This window comes from Chiloscyllium punctatum, chromosome 37, assembly GCF_047496795.1.
Source record: "Chiloscyllium punctatum isolate Juve2018m chromosome 37, sChiPun1.3, whole genome shotgun sequence".
NCBI classification, from domain to species: Eukaryota; Metazoa; Chordata; class Chondrichthyes; order Orectolobiformes; family Hemiscylliidae; genus Chiloscyllium; species Chiloscyllium punctatum.
Window position 1 is genome coordinate 46858523 of NC_092775.1, and position 26081 is coordinate 46884603.

The following is a 26081-nucleotide window of genomic DNA, read 5'->3' on the forward strand; positions in this document are numbered from 1 at the left end:
CTATGTCATATCACAACATACTCATCTGCTGTCTTTTTGCTACGCACCGAATCTGCCTGCACCTCTTTACAGCCAGTGCTCTCCTCACAATTTGCACTCAAAACTAGCAAACGTTGACATAGCATTGCCTGTCCCTTCATTTAAACTATTAAAATTGCAAATAATGGAGACCTCAACACTGATCTTCATGACACCTCAACAGTTATAGCTTCACAACTTGAAAATGTCCCATTTCTGCCCACTCTGCTTCCTACGAACCAATGCTCCATCTATGCTTTTGTATCACACCTAACTCCATGGACGCTCATCTTGTGCAACTACCTTTTCCAAGGCACATTACGGAATGCCTTTTCAAAGTTTAAATACACCCATATTTGTTGGTTCCTCTTTATCAATGATATTAGCAATATATCCTCAAATAATCTGTCAATTTTATTAAACATGATTTCTTTTTCATAAAACCATGCTGACAGTCTGACCATTTAATGATTCTCTGTGTATTGTAAGACTTCCTCTCATAGATTTCCGAACTTTGCCATAACCATGCTAACTGGCCTACAGCTTCCTGTTTGTTCTTTCCCTTCCTTCTTCAATAATGGAGTTACTTTGTCTACTGCCAATCTATTGGATCCATTCCAGAATTTAGGGAATTTTGAAAAATCAGAGCTGTCACTAACTGCAATCTAGTGAAAACAATGACTGCAGATGCTGGAAACCAGATTCTGGATTAATGGTGCTGGAAGAGCACAGCAGTTCAGGCAGCATCCAAGGAGCAGCAAAATCGACGTTTTGGGCAAAATTTGCTCCTTGGATGCTGCCTGAACTGCTGTGCTCTTCCAGCACAACTAATCCAGAATTCACCATCTGTAATCTGTGCAGCTATCTTTTTTTCAGACCAAGGGATCTCTAGGAGCTAGGGATTTGGTAGATTGTAATCCTTCAAGTTTCTCCAGTACTTGAACCCTGCTGATTTTAATTTCCTTAATTGTCATACTCTAGATATTACCTGCTATTACTCATAAGTAAACCAATGTCATCTGTGATGACTGACACATCTCTGCAATTGTCTCATTCTGCCACAATTCTCCTTTCTTTCCTCCGAAAGGAAGAGTTGTTTACTTGAATGATTCTCCTCCTTTTCTTATTAATACAAAGCTTTGTTTTTGAATTTCTAGATCATTAACTCATTCTACTTTTTCCCTGTTTTTAATCAAATTGCTGGTAGCCCTTTGCTTATTCCAAAACCCAGCCAAATCTTGAGATTTACTTTTTTTTTCAAACTATCACAAACTGCTTATTTTTAAACCAATATCATTCTTAAGCTCCTTTGTAAACCATGGAGGTGTTTCTGCAATGGATTGTATTATGCATGATCACTCTGAATCATTTCTTTCTGTTCGTGTAGCTTTTAGTCTAATTACCCAATCAAACTTAGCCAGCTCTCCCCACAATTCTATGTTACTGACTTTAGGTTTAAGATTTTATTTGATAAGATTTGATTGGAAAGGCACTTTCAAACTTGATATGGAATTCAATTGCATTATGATCAACATTTCCCAGCAACCATTTACTACTAACTTATTAATATAAGCAGCCTCCCTATACAATACTCTACGTAAAATAACTTCATCCCCAATCGGTTTCACATATTGCTCCAAAGCAAAGTCAAGTTCATTCTACAAACTTAACTTTGAGATCGCCTTCAAGTTGATTGGTCTGTTCTATGAATAGACAATAGATGCAGGAGTAGGCCATTCTGCCCTTCGAGCCTGCATCTGAAGACTGAAGTCCCTGACAATTACTACGTTAGTTTCTGTTCCTAGCTCCAAAATTTTTATTACTAGTGCTCTATCCAGCTGCGTAACTATTGTTAGAGAGGTTAATCCTGCCAGTATTTTCTGACCAATGTTATTCCTGTCTCCAACCATACTGATTCGGTGTAGTGGAATCTTGGAACTGCTACAGTGCGAAAGCAGGCCATTTGGCTTGTCAAGTCCATACTGACCCTTATTGACAGAAAAGGCAAAGGAAATTGGTGCAGAGTTCTGCAAGCACAGATAACACTGGTGAGAAACACTTTAGATATATAGAAAAAGGGTGAAAATATCGTCCTCCCGATTGCTAGCCAGGTCCATCCAAATCTTGCTGCCATTCAGGCGAGACACAACAGCACGGAGAAGTGGAGCAAATTAGCTGGCAGACCCAGTGTTGGGAAATCCAACACTAAAGTACATGCTCTGAAAGAGATCAACTATCAAAAAAAAGCAAACAGAGTCATAGCAAGATTGGGATAATATGAGCAGATTTGGGTAAACATCTAAGTTGCATTTCTGTTTTAAAACTACGTCTATTCAAGTGATTGGGAGAAAGAAAGGCAGCAACTTGAATTATTTAATCATCACTATCCACTCGACGTTGGGGTCCAGCCAACTTTCCATTCCTAACTACACTACTGAAAAGAAAGTATGAGGAGTTCATCAAAAGTTAGTGCCCTAGTCAGGCTGGAACTGTAGATAGAAAGAAGCTTGGATTCTGGATATTAGTTTATATACAGGGCAGGGGCAATTAATAAAGGTCACACAGTATCTCGCACGTATTAATCCATACAAACATTTCCAAATACTCACTGGCTGGCATCAACAAGTACATGTGCAATTGGAGGAGAAGCGCTCCCCTGTTCTCCATTGAATTATGGAGATATTCATTTAGAAATTCAATGTTATTTCCTGAATTCCATTTCTTTTCATTGTTCATCAGGTTTGGTTCATGTTGAGCAAAACCATATTGAATAAAAAAACGTTAATTAAAATTCATCCCCAGAACAAATCCATTTCCTCTTCTAAACAGGATACAATAACTCAGTTTGCTAATCTGCAGCAGTAAACTGGGGAACCCTCCTCAGAAGGGCAACACAACGACAGATGTGCTCCAGCAGTGATTGTACAGCTTCAGGCACACTGCCAATAGGCACTCCTCCAAGGGAGTCAGCTCTGTATCAATAGTGGATAATGAAGCCTTCTTCAGGCAAGAGCAAAAGCTAGTAATCAAATGGCATAAAACCACTCAAACTAGAAAAATGCTGTGTTGCTACTTGCTAGTTGCAAAATTATTTGAGGACAGCAAAATGAGGTTGACAAAACTGAAGCCATTCAAAAACACATGGGACTGCTAACTTGTATCACTGTCTTGCAGCTTATTGGTGTGTTCAGGCCATCTGACCGTCTGGCAGAGTGAAAAATAATAGAAGTCTCTTGGAGAAGGGCAGCAACCATTGGACACAGACCAAGATGCCACTACCACACACAGGGTCAGTATTGTTAGCTATTATTCATCTTCTCTCTTAGTGCACTTATCATTCAATTAAGTCTGTGTTCACACCAAGCTCAGCAGAAAAGAGCCTTCAATCAGACTGCAAACCTTACCAACACCATACCTCAAAAGCGGTTCATAGTTGTCACTCGAGCTTTGTCTTGCAGCAAAAGAGTACTGTTTGCAAATGTTTGGCAGCTGTTTTGCTCCTCGAGAGGGATATAGGAGTGTTTGTCTATTATAGCAAATCTCATTGCTTTTTAGTTGAGGAGTTTTATTCATTCAATTTAATCACTCTACCCTTTGTGTTTTGTTTGTCAGCTCAACGTACTGTACATACTTCAGCAGGAAAGGGGCCTGGAAAATAACAGCTATACCATGCACACTTGGAATGAAGATGTGCATTTTAATAAAATGTACAGATATGAGTGCCTGATAAGCTTCAATGAAGTTCTGAATAAACCTTTGAATCTCAAAGAATGCTTTAACTACAATAAGATCTACAATCAGGTCACGCTGGACTCAAGACACGTGCAGTTGAGGACAAAGCAACATAAACAGCCCTCATACTTGGCAGAGAAGTTCAATAGTGCTAACAAACTAGAAGTGAAACGCCAAAATCTTCAAACGGTAATAGTGCGTAGTATTTCATCAAACTTGCAATACACTGGACTGTGATTCAACAGTCGGTCTTATCTTTCTTTTATCCACCCTAACCCAATGTAACATTTTCACTTCTTCCAGAATATACTTGTGAGTACCACTGTCACATCGGAGTTGCTAAAAATGACAATTAAATCTCCAGCTTTTGTTTCAGCAGCACCAGACATTATAGACTTGAAGTGATGTTACTAAGTAATCTTTTAAATACAGCTGGATTAAAATACAAGTTAACTGCCTTTGCTAAAATAGAGAGCACAGAATCTCCCATGAATGGATTCAGTACCTGACCCTGTGTGCCACACAGCAGCCTCACAGTTTGTGCATTTGAAGATCAGTGACTCAAAACTTCCAGAGACAAATTTTAGTACTCTCAGATTTCCCAAGTGAAGAACAGTTATCAGCTCAAAGTCAAATACAAAAGCACTAGGAGCTGCTTCAATTAGGTATCAGGGAGGACCAGATGCTGGACTTCGCAAATGCTGATGCCTTATATTTGATGGAGTTAGTGATACCAGTCCTACTTCACTCATGCAATATCAAAGCACCCTTTCAGACAAGTGTCTCGGAGGAAGTAACTGATCCCAACATTGTAAAGGTGCTAAATAACTTGCAAAACAAATTTAAGCAACAGTTTTTTTAAAAATCCTTTACACAAAGTAGCCTTATTTCATTTTATGACAGATGGATGTTTCTAGTTGAAGGTATCTTTAATCTCTGTCATTGATATACCTCCCAGATTGATGACTACAGCCCTGAAACTACTATTTGATACTACAAGTGCTAAATGTAAATGGATCAAATTCCTCTGTCCATTCTTTTCAGGGATGTTAAACTACTCAATGTAAATGGTTGACCACCTTTTAAAAAGGATACAAGTGCCTTGTAATATTGCCAACAGAAATTTCTAACTTTTGTCTGTGGCCATTCAACTTCCTTCATTAATCATCAATTCCACCAAATTACTTGGGTCAGTAACTCACACTTCGCTTCCGAATTCCCCAACAATCACGGATGTCATTCATGTTCATCACTTAAAAAGAAATAAATGGGCAGAAGCTTTATTATGACAATCTCTAACCAGTCCTCAAAAGATTACTGGACTCTTTCCATTTTGCCTTACATTTGTTAAAACATCCAAATGGAAACTCTAAACTAATTATCTTAGTTTTCTTTGATTTACATTTACCTAATCATTACTCTGTGACAATAGTGTATATCAAATTCAGTCAAGCAGTTTGTATGATCAGCAAAACATTAAAAAAAAACATTTATTTTGCACTCCTTGCACTGTCAAGATTCCCAATATCCTTTGGGAGTCTCTAAAATTTCCAAGTCATTTACAGAATCAGAGAATGTTTCTATGTTGTTACCTTTTAATAGCTCATCAAGCCTGTGTTGATGATATACAGACCATCTACATTTCTTTGTTTTCATATTCTGCTTCATTCAAACAACCATATGATTGCCCTTCAAAAGTACTCAATAACAATTTGCCATAGACAAGTCCAACGTAACCATATTCTGTAAATAAAATCTGATCTTCCCTTAAATTATTTAAATTTCTGCTTTATTATAATCACTCAGCCCAGGGAGAGCATCCCTTTCCATCTTTGGATAATTGCCACTTAATGCTGTGTGATTTTTAACTTTGTACAGTTAATATAAATATGAATCTTCATATTCTGTTTCTATTGTAGAATTTTGAGAAACAAACTAATCATACAATTTTAATCATTTCTTTCTTGAAAGCAGCAGATCATGTAATTTTTTTAAAAAAGTCAAAATGCAATGCAACCAAAAAGTATGACCAATGCATACAGGTCAAGAAACAACAAACACATGCATTGTGTGATCAGAATCAAACAACAGCTTTCCTCAGATCCGGATAACTTCTTTCAAATCAAAAAGGAATGTAATTATATTGTTAACTTGTGTGCATCTGTTTGTTGAGATAGGAGTGATTAGTGAAATATTCAAGTGAATAACTAAAAGCATCCCCAGCTTTATATCTAAAGTAATCATTTTGTTGGGGACTTTGAGTTTTGAGTGACCGCTGGTATCAACAGTACACACCAAAATCAGTTGAATGACTAGTACGTTAAACTTTGACTGACAAACTGTTGCAGATGTTATATCTAATGTAACATGGATTAAAAATTGTTTAATTCTGAAAATTTGCTTACACCATAAGTATACACCCCACATCCTTTTTGTCTTCAAAACGCGTGAATTGAACTGAATTAAACTTATTGTCACGTGTACCAAGGCACATTGAAAAGTTTGGTCTTGCGAGCAATACAGGCAGACCACAGAATTAAGTAGCATAGTTAAGTAAATAATAAGCAAACAGTGGCAAAAACAAAAACACACATGCAGGCAAATATTAAGAGTTTGTGAGCATGCCCCTAGCATTTCTGACTAAATTACCTAAAGCCACAATTTGAATTAGGATTTGGCGATGCCGGTGTTGGACTGGGGTTTACAAAATTAAAAATCACATAACACCAGGTTATAGTCCAACCAGTTTATGTGGAAGCAATAGCTTTTGGAGCGCTGCTCCTTAACCACTGAATGAAGGAGCAGCGCTCCAAAAGCTACTGCTTCCAAATAAACTGGTTGGACTCTAACCTGGTGTTGTGTGAAATTTAACTTTGTACACTTTGAATTAAGAAGCCTTGATTCGCATTCACAGTTTAGCAGGTGGAAAATTTAACTTGTCATTTCTTTGGACAATTCAAGCAAACAGGTTTAGATCAATGGGAGGTAAAGAGCTCTCTCTCTCTCTCTCCCCCACCCTTCCCCTTACCCCAGCTCCACCTCTTATTTAATCCAATTCTTGACATGGGGAAGCAAAACTATCACAAAAGAAATTCAACTCAGACTGGTTTAAGACAATTTAAATTGAGTTAGCCCAATGACTACCATGTGGTGCAGAATACTTGAACACCAACAATGTTGGTTCAATCCTTGCACCACATGGTTCTTCATGAAGGCCTTGCCTCATACTGAATATGGAATGACCCCCTCAAGTTACAAAACTCATTAATGAGCAACATCCTCTATGGCTCTTCATGGACTATAAGCTGATCATGATGGAGCTACAACTGATTCTCAAAGCAAATTAAGGAAAATTACAACAGATACCAATCTCTTCACCCGTTTTTCACACTAAATTTAGGCAATAAAAGGAAGTTATAATTCAAGACACAACATATTTGAATCAAAAGACTTGAACTTAGGAAAATACCCTATTTGAATAATGGTCCAAGTATTTTATATAATTCAACTACAGCATGAGATAACATTGTGAAAAGCAATTGAGATGATAAATTGTCAATGTGAAATAATTAATATATCTGCATAGAAATCAGTGTACCTGATTTTCTCTTAACACACGTTTTCTCTAACTGGCTTCAGTGCACCTAGTCTCAGGAAGGGAGAAACCAACTATAGTTCCTGTTTTGACAACAATGTAATCACCCACAATAGAAAGTGCTCAGTGTTATAAATTCTAGATAAGGACAAAATTGGACCTAGTAAGGTAATCCTTATGCTCAAACAATCTGCTCACATTCATTGTGTAGGTCTGTCAAAGGAAGAATGGCCATTGAGCCTAAGAAGGTTGTTGCTGCTATCTGTGACCGTGGGCTCCAGCTGAGTCAACACCGTTAGCAGAAAAGATAATGGGGATGTAAATGGAGCAGAACGAACCTTCAGTAGCGCAATTTTAAAAAAAGAAGTTTTTTTGAAATAGTTGCCCAATATGCCCATCTATCATTTGCGGTTTTGCAGAGTTCATCCTATACACCAGCTCCACTACCTTTAAAATAAGTTTTTTTTAAAAAATATTAGAAACAGACGAGTGTGATGTGGAATTTGGAGCAGAAATGCTGTCAACGCCAAACCGTGTCACAAACTGAACCAAACAAGTAAAAAAAAATTGCCATTTACGCATCTTAAAGAAGAAAAGCAGGTGGAATTCTGAACTTTCAACAGTCTGGAATACCTTGTTATTCTCACCAGCAATGTCATTTCGCCCCAACACACTGTCCACCAATTTTAGACCCTTCATTGTTCCATGTACTTGCTGGACTGTTTTTCAACTTTTTACACAGTTTCACCGGTGTCTCTGCCAAAAACATCACTCCCTCTTGTTGGATGAATCCTTCCAATCAGATCAAAAGGATTTTTCTTGCATGATTTGCTGCCCTGCATTCAGTGAGTCAACATCATGCTTCAATAGTCTTGAATGGCTTTCCTCACCTCAGTCTTCGTTGAAGTATTTCACACTATTTTTCTTCTTAACATTAATGATCTTTCAACAAGAATGTAAATTGACAGACTTTTGATAGTGACTGCCATTAATTTGCATTTAAACTTATTATTGTAATATTACTACTCTGCTGTATACTTGGCTGCAAAATAAGAGGTCACTTTTTTTCTGTGCAGGGGATGGAAGAAGAAGAAGAAGAACAACAACAACAACAATCTATCAAGTTAGTGGAGAGAAGAGAACTGGGTAGATTTAAGGCATCCATTGCAATGACACAGCTTAACATACGAAATTATCTCCAAACTTCAAACTCAAAATAAGTAGAAAACTAATGAAGTGAAAGAAGAGTACTTTAGCAGAAGCAGAGCTGGTACAGGGTGAATTTCTGTAACACTATAAATAAGTGGAACGCGATCAAAAGATCATCCTGAGGTCATATATTACACGAAGGTTGCGAACAATCTTATTTAACCTTAAAAAAAACCTGTCACTGGTAATTACTGATCAAAGTTTAAAGCAGCATTGACCACAATTACTCAGTCTGTCAAATATCTAACTGGAGGAAATTTCACATCATCTTCTATTGGATATTCAATAAGCGGTCGAACAAAATTTAGCAAGAAAGGTGGTGGTGAGATAAAGTTGGGTGCTATTAATGGATGGCAAAAATGAGCATAGCAAGAAGTCCTATAGAGATGACAAATAGGAGTAGTCCAATGACAAATCATTGTGAAGCCACTGAATTAACAATGCAGGACCAGGAAGAGAAGCCATTGAAAATAAGTTTTTTAGACTACGATTAGAGGATAAGAACACAACCAGGAAGAAGCAGTCCAACCCAGCTGAAAATCTTTGCAGAGAACTGTATGATCAATCATGTCAAAGAATTCAGGCAAGTTTAATTTTGTCACACAGTCATCTTTCCAAATTCGAACAGACCTGAGCAACAATTTGGTACTGCGACAGGGTTTGAAACCTGATTGAAGTGTCTGAATCATGAAGTTCCAGGAAAGATGGGTCTGGATTTAGAAGGCAACAGCAGGTTCTAAAGGACGTGGGGAAGGGTAGTAAGTTAACTAAGTGGTGATGATTTGCCAGTACAGTGTGTCAAGGTCTGTTTCTTTGAGAAGGGAGGGGACATGATTAAAGAAAATCAAGTGACAATGCCTAAACAAAGAGAATCCATATCATCTAATATGGAGGCCAGGAGAGAAAGTCAAGTGGTTACCAGTTTCATGAGAATACAGTCAAAAGAAAAAACATGGGTCTTATGAAAAAGATGAACTCATAAAGAAACACGAAGGAGAGACATAAGTGAGAGGTGAGCTCAGGGCTGTTGTGCAAGTTATCCCTGTCTGTAACTCAAGGACAACCAATCTGGTTTCCATGTGAAATAATAAAAAAATACAAAATTATTGTTCAGAAAACAAAAACAAATAAACAAGCCAAGGATGTATCACTTTTACCCTGCTTAAGTAAAAGCTACTTCCTAAATCAACCTGTTCAGTGATGTTATAACACACTTCTAGATCAGATGGAACTTGAAGCCAGGCCTCCTGATTCAGAGGTAGGGACACTATCACTACACCATAATAGCCCTCTTCCTTCGGTAAAATGAAACCTTATCTGATGCAAATCACCTGTAGAATCCTTAAAATGATATAGTCTATAATTAGAGTCAAGCGTAAGATTTCTGTTAATTAGGGAGCAAGAAATAACAGGTTAGACAGTGGCAGTCAACAGCCAAACAACACTTGCCAATGATGTCGAAGAAAGCTTTTCAAAGATCTAGTAAGCCACATCCTTTGATGTGACTTTAGATCCAATACCAAGTCAAGTGGTCTACAGATGTCCAGCAACAGTAAGATCAAGCAGGGTGTTCAAATAGCAAACAGATAATAAAAACAGAGAGAAAGTGAGGACTGCAGATACTGGAGATCAGAGTCCAAAACTTTAAAAAATTAAAATGGAATTTTTTTTTTAATTGACTGGGATTACATATGGGATTGGATAACAGCACAAGCAAAACAAACCCAAATATTTTTAAACATGCAATTTACTATGAAGGAGAAAGTTTATCACTAAAACATAAAACTACACTTTCAGCTCCAGTGAGGATAATTCACAATATACATATACAAAAACATAATACAGCATTAAAATGCCAGATATCAAAGAGTAGAGACTCATGTAAATTTGATCATTTCTAATTGATCACAATCTCGGGTGGGGGCAAAAACATAAACAGAACTCTCTATAGGAAAATGCATAAATTCTTGGTAACAGTTCTGAACATCCACATTTAAATGCACATTTGGCAACTCCAGAAGTTTCTGTTAGTTCACACCAAAAAGGAATAATGCTGCTGAAAACAGACCATTTTCTGTCATTATTGTCACAAAATGCAGTCTAATATATTACTGTAAAAATAAGGTTGTGAGATGCAATGCACTGAATAGCATTTTTGAATAAATGCATGCATTTCAACCGTTTGTAATCCACAATTCTTTTCCATTAATGATCACTTTATGGATAGGTTAAATGCTTTAATCTGACTACATGTTTTAAAATGACCATCTCAAATTATAAAGCACAAAGTAGTGATCTCTCAACAGAATGTGAAAAAGGATTGCAGAAGATTCAAAAGGACCAAAGACACAGGAAAGATAAAACTTTTGAGTTTATTCATTAAGGTAGAAAAAGGTGATGGGTTAGACAATAGGATGTAGGCAAGGAATTCCAGAGACTAAGAGCATAGTGACTGATGATCAACCATCAACAATAGTGCAGAAACACCGAATACCCCAAAAGAAATTTCTTCAAACTCATCACTACACACTCCTTTCAAGCCCAACTATTGTCTCTCAACCTGCAGATGAGATATTGGATGTTTAAGTCTGAAACTCTTACAGAGACAATTAGAAATTGTACCAAATACTGTCAACTTTCATTGATCACTTATCTTTTGTTATAATGAATTATGTCTTACATACTGTCATACAGCATGCTGTTTCTAACTATATGGTGCATAAATGATGTTTTTGGCATCTTCAACAAAATATTTCAAACTTTGTATAATCAAATACATTCACAAACAATTGATTCTGGTGAAAACAATGACTGAAGGGCTGAGTAGCAGCAGTGGGTCAAGCACTATTCTTTTACTTTTCAGATCAAGATTTAAATTTTATTAGAGGTGACATTTAAATCTGAAATTAATTTAGCCAAAATCTAACCACTCATTTTCTTTTAAGTGAACAAGATGAACAGATTGCATAAAAACTGCTCATGCTTCAAAAATATTGATAAAAGGACAATAGCAGTAACAGTTTGACCCCGCTTCGAACTAGTTATTTGTGACTTGTGATTAATGCTGCATTCCTCATTTTAATGACCAAAAAGAATGACAAATACCTTATTACAGAATCTAACAGCAAAAAAAAAGTAAACCATTTGTTCCCCCTGGCTTGAGCTAGTATATTTTCCATGTGAACTGCTTTGTCTAATCCTAGGCTTCTTCTATTTGGTGCTCACACCCTACAATATTCCTTTTCTCCAACCCTTTTACGAATTAATGGATTTTGTTAACAATCTGTCAGAGAATTCCATCTTCTAGCCACACTGTATAGAAGACAACTTTGTCTAAATTCCATATGCTCTGTCAAAGATTAGAACTCTAGAGATCTGTAAAATCTCCTTAGGTGAACTATTTCAGGATGGACCAAATTCAGCATTTCTCTGAAGCAGTTTTGCATTCTACAAATGCAATGTGAAAATTGGAACAATATCCAGCATTTAAAAATGGTGAAACTTTCCTGCTGTTCCATTCCCATTGTTGACTGAACCAACACCCCAGATTGAGGCAGTGTTCACATTACAACTATAGAGCTGCAAAATGGTCTATGATGAAACCTCATTTGTAAAACTGCCTTTAAAGTTTATAATGATAAATAATTACTGATACAATAGTACTGGCAGACATATTAACCTAATTTTATTTCCCATGTCCTTTCAAGTGTTGGGGTATCTTCCCAACCTATATATTTTAAAGATAATGCAGCTTCAGTTTAAAGCAGTCAAATTGCAAGCCAGCCTGGAAGCTTGACATCAGGAATCCATAGCAGCTTACTGAAAGTGAGCGTGGGCATGCCAAACACACAATTGATGCACTACACAGAAGCTTTAAAAAGGTGTATTTATGACTAAAAGCTTGTTCTGGTGAACACTGCACAAATCTTCACAAACATGCCACTACTGAGCATTGGTAGTGGAATGTGTACCATCTGCAAGATGCACAGCAGAAATTCACTAAAGATTAACCAGATAGCATCTCCCAAACTAATTACCATTTCCACCCACAAACACTATCACAGCAAATAGATGGAAATACCAGCACTTGCAAGCTCCCCTCCAAGCCACACACCATCTTGACTTGAAAGTATATTGCCATTACTTCAAAAGTTAAAAATCACATAACACCAGGTTATAGTCCAACAGGTTTAATTGGAAGCACACTAGCTTTCGGAGCGACGCTCCTTCATCAGGTGATTGTGGAGGGCTCGATCGTAACACAGAATCTATAGCAAAAATTTGCAGTGTGATGTAACTGAAATTATACATTCAAAAATTGATTGTCTGTTAAGCCTTTCATCTGTTAGAATACAGTGATAGTTTCACTTCTTTCATGGTGAAACTATCACTGTATTCTAACAGATGAAAGGCTTAACAGACAATCAATTTTTGAATGTATAATTTCAGTTACATCACACTGCAAATTTTTGCTATAGATTCTGGGTTACGATCGAGCCCTCCACAATCACCTAATGAAGGAGCGTCGCTCCGAAAGCTAGTGTGCTTCCAATTAAACCTGTTGGACTATAACCTGGCGTTGTGTGATTTTTAACTTTGTACACCCCAGCCCAACACCGGCATCTCCAAATCATGCCATTACCTCAGTGTGACTGGAAGAAAATCATGGAATATCCTCCCTCAGAACATTGTGGGTCTACCTACACAAAATGCAGTTTATGAAGGCAGTTCACCAGCATCTACTCAAGGACAGCAAGGAATGGAGCAGCAAATGCTAATCTAGCCAGTGATGTCCATATCCCGTTAAAAAAAATTACAAGTTTAGAAATTAAGGCATCTTGTATCTAACATAGCATCTAATGTTTTCATGCATTTTACTAGCAAGAATGATGAGAAATAAGAAAATGAGAAACTATTAGAACGAAGCATTTTTCTGGAACATGCATCCGTGATGCTTTGTCTTGTCACTCTCTCATTTGCCAAGCAAAACACAATTTTTTAAAAAAATGTTTCTAAGTTTTTAAAATAGTTTCCAAGTTGAAAAACCACACCAAGCAGAAGTATTATGTGATTTCCCAAATTCCTGATGTGAACGCTTTTTGAAATAAGTTGAATTGTTCTGATAAAATAGAGAACATATTAAACATTTGTCTGTGAATATTACCAGTCATAACATGTGGACTGTTTCAGTTTGATAATTGTTTAACACATGCTAGAAATCTAGTCAAGTTCTAGCTCCGATAAGTTTTGGGAAGCTGAGTATCTTATTGGTAACTGATCATCAGGTTGCCTTTAAAATTGCAATCTAGAGGCAATTTTGATTAACAGTTTCTGTGGGAAGTTTTCAATGAAACTTTTCACCACAAAATTCAACTATTTTCACATCTATAAATTCCACAAATACAGTTCTTTCTGTGTGTGTCTAATGATACTCAAGTGCTTGAGTCTTTCACAAACAAGTTCAACTACTGTAACTACTCTCCAATCTCCATCACCAAATAGCCTTGCTGCTTTCTGGTTAAGATCAAATGCAATATTCTTGGGAGCATACTTGAGGAAATATCCTGGAATCATGCAAAATTAAGTGTTGGAAGGTTTGATTCTACATATCCACATCTACATGTAACACACAAATAACATCCATATCAATATGTTTACAATTAGAGAAACAAATCTAAAGGGTGTATCCCAGAAATTGTTTTCTTGGAAACAGAACAGGTTTAAGTAGAATCCCTTAACACAATAAAAGCTGAAGTATTTTGACATTAAGTTAAAATATAAAATTACATAAATTTAATTATATTTTCTCACAATTTATCATAAAAACCAGTATTTAAGAGATGAAATGATCCACAGACCCATACCCAAGGCTCATACATGAATTGAAGCAAAACATTATATCTATATTGAGTGTAACCCAGTTATTTGAATATTATGGGTAAAAGATTTGTTAGAATATTTCTAGTATTTAACAATTTTAGTTGTGATGAAGTTTGCACCACTTATTCCACTGAAGCATGAATAAAGTCAGAAATCTAAATAAGATGCTCAACAAAAAAAAAAGTTTTCAGGAAGTTTATAATTAAAAAGATATAGTTTCACTTATTCACAAGTTGGTTGCAAGAAGACAATGACACAATTACTCAGAACAAAAGAACAAAGTAGCACAAATCCTCTTTTTCAATGCAAAGGAACCTGAAAATATGGAATGCTTTCGCACTGGCTTTTAAGAAAGAGGCAGAGACAATCATTTAATTTAGAAAGGAAAATCATAAAAGAGAAACATTGGGTCTATCAGCATCTGCACAGAGACAAGGCAGACAGTTCAGGATAGGGTTTTCACCAAAAAGATTCTGCTACCTTTTCTCTTTACCAACAGTTATAGATCAAATATAAGATTTTTTAAAATTACTTATCATTTAAAAGGAAATCAGTTAATGAATTGGATGACTCTAAAAAGAAACAAACAAATGGGATTAGTAGGTAATGTACCAAAGAGCTACAGTCTACACTGGCATGATGGACCAAATAGTTCCTTACTACTGCAATTTCTACTGATTCTATAAAATCAAGTCACACTCACGTGCTGTACTTGACCTTAAATGTAAATAACAAGTTAGATGAATTATTCATACAATCCACTATCATTGTAACTGCAGCTTGCAAACGTCCTGAATCTTGTTTTGGACATACAGAAATTAATTTGTTGAACAATGGTTTTCAGAAAATTAGTCTCATGCCATGTGGAAGTTCCATTTTACAATGTTATACCACAGGAAACAGTACACACTGGCCAGATGAACCATTCTCTGGCACTGATGTTGATGAGAGTCCCTGCCCTTTTAAGAACAAGTGCCATTTCTTCAAATGGCATTTAATAGGATATCCACCCTCTCTCCCTTTTAGAATACTGGGTCTTACAGAAGAAGAACCAGGAAGTCAAGCAAAAAAGGCATTTCAAAATGCTTTTCTTAGCTTCACTTTAATGGTCTTCTGTGGACTTGGGAGCTGCTTTGACCTTTGAAAGAAGCTAGGGATGAGAACAATTTCTTCTGGTCTACAGCTTTGGAAAGTGGAGGTAGAAAACTAATCAATGTTAGACTACAGTGCAAGTTGCATTTATTCCCATCAGAAAGTGATCTGAACCATATTAACTCAAATGGGAGTAATGTACAACATGATGCTATACCTCTTCTTCCAGCTCTCAACTTTGTCAAATTAAAGCTAAATATATCTATGCTGGCTAACCGATCATAAAAATGCCACACAAATTAATGAAGGCAGAATCATTTCTGTGCAAAAATAATTAATATGACATCCAGTAATGACACTAGCTACCAATTTTTTTTGAAAATTAAAAATGGTAATTATACAACTCAGTGTGGGAGGCAGAAAAGAATCAGACAATGTGATTGGACAGATATGGAGAGAAGCAAGCTGTTCAAAAAGGTGTTGCTTCATTGCAAAACTGTTACAAATACAAATTGCTAATTTTGTAAGAGTATTTTGTGGAGGGGTGGACAGGGGGAAAATGTTGAAGGAAACAAATGTTGAAGAAGCAACCTTGTAGCAAATTTTAAGGGAAGCAAGAATCAACAGTTTCAAATGTGACTAAATAAGAAAGCCTCTTAAAAAGAATCCTGAAACATTTGGGAAGTTTTGACACCAAAACTATACATGTAGGTAATGCAAGGGTACAATTTCCAAAATGCTTTTACCGTAGCTTGTTCCAAAATGTAACATCTCAACAGTATTTTAAGTTTTTCTGGAGGTCTTCCTGAAAAATTACCACTTTATCGAGGGTCTCATCAAACAAACAATAGCAATTATGGAAAATTCTTCAAATCCTCCCATCATTTCAGGCTAAAATGTCCTTTATACTAAAAGTGCTTTAAGTATAGGTCTGTTTATTTCATTATGTCAAGTCAACAACAAATCACTTACATTTTAGAAGTGACAAATATCAAAAGATTTTAGGTGGCATTGACTTAAAGGTTTGGGCAGTTTATTTGCTATAAATGTGTGAATGTTTCCTTTCAATTTAATAATAACGTCCCTCTACAATTTTCAAAATCTTCAAATATTACAAAATCCAAGAACAGCATTAATGTTTCTTTAACGTACAGAAGATGTACTTCTCGCTCCTTAATAATCTTTGCTAATAAAACTAATGAATTTTTATGTTAAAAGGTGTACAAATAGCCTTCTGAAATTAAAAAAAACCTTCTCCAAGTGATCTCAATCTCATTGCTGAGTTGCAGATTGAAAATTTGAAGCTTAGTTTCACTAAAGCTCCAGCTAGATCCATGAAAAAGTCAAAGTATTAGAAAAAAAATTATGTACAGAAATACAAAGCAGGGCTACATAAAAGTCAGATTGCACTATAGTATGATTGACTGAATGGACAAACAAATGTGCAGTTAGAAAGCATTGCATTCGTTCGTTCAAAAAGATCAAAGGCATTCACAAAGAATGAATTACACCATGGAAATAAGATTATATTAAATTTTAATGCGTCCAATTGTTTCTTGAATCGCTAAAAATGCAGTTTAAAAATACTTTGCTGTATTGTTGCCTATATCTGTTGAAAACTTGAATTCCTGTGAAATGTACTCACCAAGTGGCACAACTTAATAACTAATCACCTTTTTACAACTTCAATTGGAAAATGATCAATGTGAAGTTACCTACAGGCTACTGGATATTTTCCTAGGTTGCATAATTATTCCTATATTGACTGAAAGCTTTAAACAAACTGCCTAATTTGGAGAGCAAAAACTCTCCCCAAAATATCGTCATAGTAGACAATCTAAAGAAACACCATTTCAATCGCATTTGTTTTATGATCATGCATATTTTCTTCGTGACACAATGTCAACTAATTCAAACTGAAAGAAGCATCCACAATCTACTTAATTTTCTCCCAGCAATCAGACTCAACACATCCTCTTCTTACAACACAAGTCTCCAATCTCAACACACATGATCTTAGTCAATTTCCAGCAAAGTGATTCACAGCAAAACACATTTTCAGGGATCTGGAATACTAATCTGCCTGATAACATGCATTACAGAGCTTAACTAATCTTTTGTGCATTTGAAGATAATTGCTGGTATCTAGCTAAAGACACAATCTTCCTCTTACAAGTCTTGATAGCTTGGATTGTCAGTAATCAATTTATAGATAAGTCTCTTTCACTGTCTAAGGTAATTTCAGATGATGTAAAGGTGCTGGAACAGAAATTGGATATAGAATTTGCTACATTCTATCTTAAAACATTATTTTAAAAATTGTTGTGAGTGTGTCATATCCTGCATCATATCAACAAAACTATAGATTAATTTGTTTGAATACAAGTTTCAAATTAAGAAATTCTGGAAGCTAAATAGTAACCTCTTCAGTTCTACCTGTAGCAGAAGTTCTAAAAGAAATTTCGAAACACATTTTCAAGAATCTCAATATTGAACTTCAATGGTCAAGTTCAGCCAAATTCCCTGTAACTTTAACAATGATTCCAATTCCAATTTACACACCTAGGCAGGTGTGTTTAGAAATAACATTTCAGACAATTATTTTCAATTCAACAGTTAACATGCAAGATATATAAAGCATATAGTTACAAAAAATATATTTTTATTTATTTTATACTACATATGGCAAATTGAAGAATGAACTGTTTTCAATTCAATACAGAAATAATACTTAAACTCTTTCGCTAATTTTTGACTTATTTCAATGGAGAATAAAATCCAAGATAATCCTATTTTTACAAAACTGCATTTAAGAGACATCTGCTTGATACAAACAGCATTTTTCCCTAAAAAAATACATCTTTTTTAAAATGGTGAACTTTAAAATTTAAATCAAACATTTGGATCTATTTCCACAACTCTAGTGAGTTTTCATTCACAGATGTATCCAAACACCAGAAACAAAAAGAGAAAATCTCAAAAATAAAATGAAGAAGCAAATGAAGAAACGAGTCAAATATGTTAAAAGATAAATATCTAGCACTAATTCCTTCTGTGACCCTATCCTCTCATTGTCACAAGATGAGCAAATTACTTTTGTTCATCTTAAAATACACTTCCACAATTATTTCCACGCTTTTGAGAATGCTTCATATTTTCTACCTACCAAAAATGACTAAGAAATGTTCAAGTGCTTGTTATATACAAAGATTCTTTTTAAAAAATTCAAAATACTTGACATTGTCAGCTCTCTCCTGATTGCAAAAAGTCAATTTCAATAAAAGTTACACCTCACAAACATGTGCTGCACCAACAGTTTTTCAAATTTACTAACAGGAAAATAAGTACAGGGTACCAATTAATGATTCTTAACTTTGTTTGTGAAACATGAAACCATATTTACAGAGAAATCACTTTGCATCTTTCATTGCTGTAATTGTGTTAGAAAAGCAGCTCAAAATCTGTTTCACCATCACAAACTCACTTTCAACAATAATTTTGTAAAAAGTTTGAAAATATACTGAGATTCCATAGTTTGTTTTTATGTAACATAGTTTATACAATAACACCCTAACAGCCAGGCATATATGAACTGAAAATAATTACACACAAAAATGAAAATTCCGTTAAAAGCTTTTCTAAGAAATAATTACAATACAAGTAATGGGTAATTTAAAATAGACTATGGTGCTTTATTCAAATTTATAAAATGTTTGCCTTTATTCTTGCAATTACTAAATATAGAATTTAATCTAAAATTGATTTTTTTTAAACAGAAAATTGAGTTATTACCATAACATTAACATCGTGCTAGAAAAGCATCAAAATTTCATAACAGTGTCTTCACAGTTCAAAGTTAATCAAATTTTTATTCAATTTGACCCTCACACATACTCACATTTCTTCAGTAGATTTGTTCCAATTAAAACCTAATCTTTCATATTTTAAAGGACTGGATAGTTTCTCTACAACTTTCACTGAAGAAATTGTCCAAGTATTTTAATAAGATTCATTTAAATCGAAACATCAAACCAAATTTTACAACTTAATAAGTTATCTTATCAATGGAGGTACAGGATTAATTATTTTTGAAGGGTATTTAATTGTCAGATTTTTCTTTGTAAATGGTAAGTAGTAGTCTAAACAAATTGTTTTACACTCCATAATACTTTAAAGATAAAAGAGCACATAGAATTATTCTGAAACAGGTGAAACTCAACAAAAAAAACACACCATTGTCAACTCTGCAGCAAAAAGAAACTTGTTACAAGTTCCAACTTTTAGTAATTTAAGAACTACAAATAAAATAATTTAACACAACTCAATGTCCTAAAATACTGAAGAAATCAAATAGTACATCTGTTGGTACAATTTTAATATTTCTAATAGTCACATCAGATTTTCGACTTACAATTTTTAGTTTTTTGCAGATACCTTGACAACTATTTCTCTTTTGAATGCAGCATACATTAACTGTCTGCTTCATTTTATGTTTTCATCATTGCTTTGAGTTAATGCAAACCTCCAGCTTTATCTCGGCATACTACAAACAACTCATTTCTAGATTCTTGAACTGAAACTTTGGTTAAGTTAAACTGAAACTATGATGTGGAACATCACCTTCTCTGATGTTTGCAAATATTTTGCACTAACTGCTGAAGTAGTTTTCAACTGAACTTTGTATTGCAATTCTCAACTTTCAAGCTATCATGTACTGTCTTTATGTTATATATATATAAAAAAACTTCACTACTTCAACTATTGAATTAATAGAGGTTAGCATTAACATTAGAATATTTAAGTTGTAAAAATCTAATATAAATTAATGCATGCATTTCTAACTTTCAACACTTGATATAATAATTTGTATTTCATGTCTCTTCCAAGGCTAATGCATTGTTTTGCTTTAATAAATAACACAATCTAGCATGTTATATCCTATGCAAATAGCAAAGATCTGATACAAATAAACTGATAACGTTTAACAAGAGATAGCTTGCCATCACTCTTTTTGTCAAAGGGCAGACACATTTAGTCCAACGTGTTGGTTGCTACAAGAGATGCAAATGTTCAGATTGCCATGTCAACATGGTACATATTCATTCTTCCAGGTGTGCCTCAGGAATATCTTTAATTATGTAAGTGGGAAAATTAACTTGTCCCTTCAGAAAAACGTTTAAACACAACTAGTTCTGATAATATTAGACACATAACTAAGATGACTTACACAAAAGAAAAGTAAGTGACTCCTATTACTCAAATTCTTGAAATTACAATACTGAACTGAACCCAGTCGTTACAAAAGCGCTCATCTTGTAAGAATAATTATCAACATTATTTCAAGGAACAGATTAAAGTGCTTATTTCTAAGCTTTAAGCTTCAAACAAGCACAACGCGGGTTCCACTGCGTTTCATCAATATTTGCAATAGCTGAAAACTAAATATTTAACTTTTAACAGACAAACGACTTAAGAAATACTATCTTTAAAAGCCCCCATTTCTCTTTGGTTGCCCTTACAACTAAACGACCTCACGTGTTACTACACACGCTGGAGTAACGACGAAACAGTTTTTCACACAACACAGGACAATATTCTATCTCTTCAGTGCAATGGTCGATGAAATGCAACCAGCGCCAACATCTCGACAGTAAACAAGTGCAATAGTTATCCATTTTAAAACAAAACGAGACTTTCTTTTCTGAAAGATTTTAGTTATCTACATGTATTTTGTCACAGTCCAGCAGCGTGACCACCTCCCAGCTCCTGACTCACAGCAACAAAACCGTAATATGAGCCACACAAAAAAACTAGTTAATGTTAACCAACTTCATAACGTGCCACTTTTAGAAGTGGAGGGGGTATAAAACCCTGAAGCGCAAAGAATTCGGGAAACATCCGATCCCGAAATATTTACCGACTCCTCCACACCGACCCTCAAACGAAATTCAAAAGTTTAAAACTTTCCAATTCAGAATCGTTGCAAAGTTCACTTCACTAAAAAACCCTCCCCGCAATAAAAAACGCACCGTAGTTCAACAGCGCGGCGTGAACCACAACAGGGTAAAGTTCGGGAAACACGAAACTGACTCCCCGAAAGACTTTTTTTTTGGATCACGTAATTAAAAAAAAGTCACCAAAAAATGAAGATCTGGCAAGGGGGATGGGATGGGATGGGGGGGGGGGGGGTTGGTGAAGAAGAGAATCCCTGGCAAATTAAAACGATTGCAACAAGTGGGATTTTGGACAGCGTTGAAACAGAATGAGGGGAGGGGTGACCTGAATTGTTAGCCCCCCGCGGGAAAAAAAAAGAAACTTGGAGTTTGTAATAGAAAGGCGAACTGACTCACTCAGTCAGTCAGTCAGTCACAACACACAAACACACACACATACAAACTTGCCCAGCGAAACTTCCCAGCACTTCACTAGTCAATTTCATCCCCACAAACCGCATTATTCGTTCCAGCAATGGGCGCAAACTCACCGCCGTTGACTCGGCATCTCTTTCCGATAAGTTTTTGCACGCGATCTCCACTTTCCAAATTTTGGAAATTATTTTTCTCTATTTTTCACGGCCTAAAAAAAATTCTTTCCCCAGCTTCTTTTCAGAAGCCATTGTGCGAAGGATGCTGGGAGTGACGTCAGGGGGTTTCGCAACATTGCAGGCTGTTACAGTTTCTGGAGTCCAGGAGATAGGAGGTGGTGGTGGGTCAACATCCATCCAGCCAGCCCATTGCCTCCAACAAACCCCACCGCCCACTGCTGCCCCTTTTCATGGGAGATCACCTCATTCCCCTTCTTGCCTTTTTTTTCCGTTGCAAAGTGGTCAGAAAGAGCCTGGCATCAGTACAGAGAGATGCTTGGAACTTGACCAGAGCTCCAAGCTGGCGGGGAGCATGGACTTGCCATTCAATTGAATGGGTTCAGAGCTAGTCTTGCAGCCTTTCGTTCGCTTCGTTGGCTGGACCTGAAGTGAGATCCAGCGCTGAATTGGGAATGGTTTTAGCGCCAACAGTTGGATATGGCTCTGCACAAAAGTGGAAGTTTGTGAAGCAGATGATATTCCCTGGAATGATCCCTGGATGCTACCTCGTTAATATAATCGATAATAGGCAAGGAGAACATAGGTAGGAACTGCAATAATGCAATTCTATCGTGGAATACATTACGTTTCAAGGCAAAATGATGGTCGATTCGTTTCTAAAATTGCTATATGAATATAATTTTGCAATTTCACTCATTGGAATTGACATTTTTTCTTACTGGTTGACAAATATAAAATTTTGTTGGATGTCGTTTTTGAAAGTCAATACAGCCTGGTTCCGTTGCAAATTGTCTCACTTGTGATCACCAGTCTCAGATTTATTTTTTTAAATCGGTGCTGGTAGTTTCTTTTAATTGGCTGAGTTGATGGCAATTTGAAATGTGTTGAGACCATGTGAAGATGAGCCATTGCTAGCCTTTACATAAAGGAATAGCGTTTGTCATTCAAATTGCTGGTAAATGATTTATATCTATTTGACTTTAATATTGATCTTATTTTCTTGACAATTGTTGAATCATTGGCAAGCACATGAATTCTGAACAACAATATTAAGTACAAATTTGCTGAGGATTAGTTCATTGATTTCATATTTCCTTGACTGCTGATCATGTTGTATAAATAATGGAGGCACATGCATAATAGCAAGATGATGATTCAGCTCTACTCAGCATATTAGCAATAGATTCTTTGTTCCATTGATGCCATAGATGTGCAGACATAATTATTTGCCTGACAATAGCTGGAATATTTTCATGTCCGCAACTAAGGTATGTCAGTCAATGGAAATAGTGAAGTGAATATCTTAAAACTTAATGAGATGGTTATAAGGTTTAATATCTCATTCATCTATAACTCTGTTGTCTTAGGGGCTGTTGAGACAAATGAGTTAGGACACATTTCTACTTTGCATGTATTAATTTAGAACTTTACATTAAACAGGGGATGTAAGTAGATTTTGCTCCTTTCCTTGGGTTTAACATTGCATCACGTATCCTTTTGCTTTTAAATGATTGAAGGACAGCTGTTATTAAGGCAAATCATTAATTTTTTGGAGAACTAATTTGAAGAAATACTTAAGGAATAGTAAATTTATGTTAGCAGTGCTCGGGTAACAGTAACTGATTTCGGTTGGGTCTCCAGAAGTTAGAAAATAATACTTTAAGTCTGAAAAATGTACCTGAATCATTTCAATAATGTACAAATACTTGACTCAAACTACTATCTCCCTGTTAATGGTTGGACAATAGAAACAGTATAATGGTCAAAAACTGATAATCAGATGGATACTCAATAGTTCCTATCGTTGCATTTCAACGAAATAGTGTTGTTTTATTTCTATCTCTTGAAAAGCAAACAAAAGGTTTTGCCATTTTTTTTTGTTCATTTAAACATATTAAAACATGTCACAATTGAAGAAATTCTTGGAGCTCTGCAATTGAATTGCCTTAGCATCATATGACTGAATGAGCTTTAACTTGCAACAATTGAAGTAACCAGATTATAAGTACATTTAATCACTTTCTATTGAATATTGTTAGAAGCTTCCATGTACAAAAAATGTACCAAATACTCAGAGATCATCCACAAGTTGGAATATGTAAAAATAAGCAATATGTATGTCCCAGAAAATTTAATTTATGCCTAACAAATTGTATTCTATGCAAATGCACAAAAAGAATCAGAGCAGATTACCAGTTAGCCACAGCAGAACCAAATATACTCTCACATTTCACAGACTTAGAATACATTATTAAATGCTAGTGACAGAATTTCAATATTCACAGCAGAATTCTACATCAAATACAAAATATTATAATCGACTTAGTACAGTCCCAAATGGTAAGAAAAGGATCTGATAGTAATTAGGCAGAATAGTATCACATTAACGACACAATTGAAGTATGTTCTAAATGGGACTGCAGATGCTGGAGATCAGAGCTGAAAAATGTGTTGCTGGAAAAGCGCAGCAGGTCAGGCAGCATCCAAGGAGCAGGAGAATCGACGTTCCAGGAATCCTGAAGAAGGGCTTATGCCCGAAACGTCGATTCTCCTGCTCCTTGGATGCTGACTGACCTGCTGCGCTTTTCTAGCAACACATTTTTCAAGTATGTTCTAAATACCCAGATAGAAACAGATTTAAAACATTGTTTCTTATCATCTGTGGCAACTTAGTACAATGTACCAAGTATACACAAAAGAATTCGCCAATGATACTCATTACGCAGAATAAAGTTGACAATGGTAGCAAATCCCAGAACAGAATTCAAAGATAATCAAAAAAAAACTAAATACTCATCATTCAATCAGAATATGTTACCACTACCTCGGTAGAATCAGAAAATAGCCAAAACTATCATTGCAAAATTAAAACATTGCAACCGGTATCAGTATAGAATTTGTCCATCATGCTTTTTTGTAAACATAACTAGAACAGACTGCAGAAATATGATAATGCCTCACAATATGATACTACATACCACAAAAAAATTAGAACATGGTACAAAATACCCTGCACAGAATCAAGATTTATCATCAGACATCCACAGGAAAATTATTTTGTTTACTGACAAAGGGTACAATTGGAATATGTCAACAAATGACAATGGATCATTAGAACAAGCTATTAAAGGAGAAAGTATAAAATGATAACAAATAACCATTAGAATCAAGGTATATTTCAAAATATAGCAAGTACACCTCCCAGAACCAGAACGTTAATCAGAGCATTAGATTCTCCCTTGCATAAATATGTACCATGATATCTTAATCCAATTATGACAATCGGGTATAAAGTGCAGAATTTTTTGTTTTAAGTGGCCACTGTGTTCTAATTTCGTAGTGAGCACTTCATATAATTTTCAGATTTTGGTATGTCTACATTTTTGAGATGTATTGATGTTTGGTATTAGGTTATTATTTTGTTGGGTTTTTTTTGTAAAACAAAAATACCAGCTATTCAAAATAGAACCAAAATGTCTTTAAAAAGAAATGCCACAGAAAATGGGAGCCAGAGCCAAATAGTAACAGCAGAATTTGAACACAATCAAAATATGCAACGAACTACCAAGGATCTCCAACACAATTAAAGTAGAACACCAGCAGCATCAAGTACAATTTTTTTTTTAAATCAGTTTCAGAATAATGATACTAAATTGCCACATTCAAATTAAGCTCTTATCCTAAATAGCAAATTGTGCTTTGTGGCACATAAATTCATAAGAGATCGAAGATTATATCAAATTCCCACAATAGTAATAGGAGATTGTTTGTTTGAAAAATACATGGCAACAAATACTCGCAAATGGATCAAAAAAATGTGCCAAGTAGCCACCACAGAATTAAAACACAGTACGAAAATGTTTGGGAGAATGAGAAAGTATAGCTCAATGCTTCAAATAAAATGGAAATATAACAAAAAAAATCTAACCAGAACAAGAACATACCAATACCCACAATAGTAACAGAATCTAGTCAATACAAGAGGTAAATTAGAACACGTTTTTTTGAAAA

General features: G+C 35.4%; 1 protein-coding gene across 3 annotated transcripts in view; it reads right to left on the reverse strand.

The window, feature by feature from the left end:
• The window catches only part of plagl2 (pleiomorphic adenoma gene-like 2), a 145480-nt gene extending 123303 nt beyond the window's left edge, over positions 1-22177 (reverse strand). The window contains exon 1 of one of the 3 annotated variants that reach the window (XM_072556769.1): positions 22011-22177. The gene's annotated coding sequence lies outside the window, so the exon portion shown is untranslated. The remainder of the gene's footprint in view (positions 1-22010) is intronic. The other 2 variants (XM_072556771.1, XM_072556770.1) reach the window with 2 other exon arrangements.
• Positions 22178-26081: the final 3904 nt, after the last annotated feature.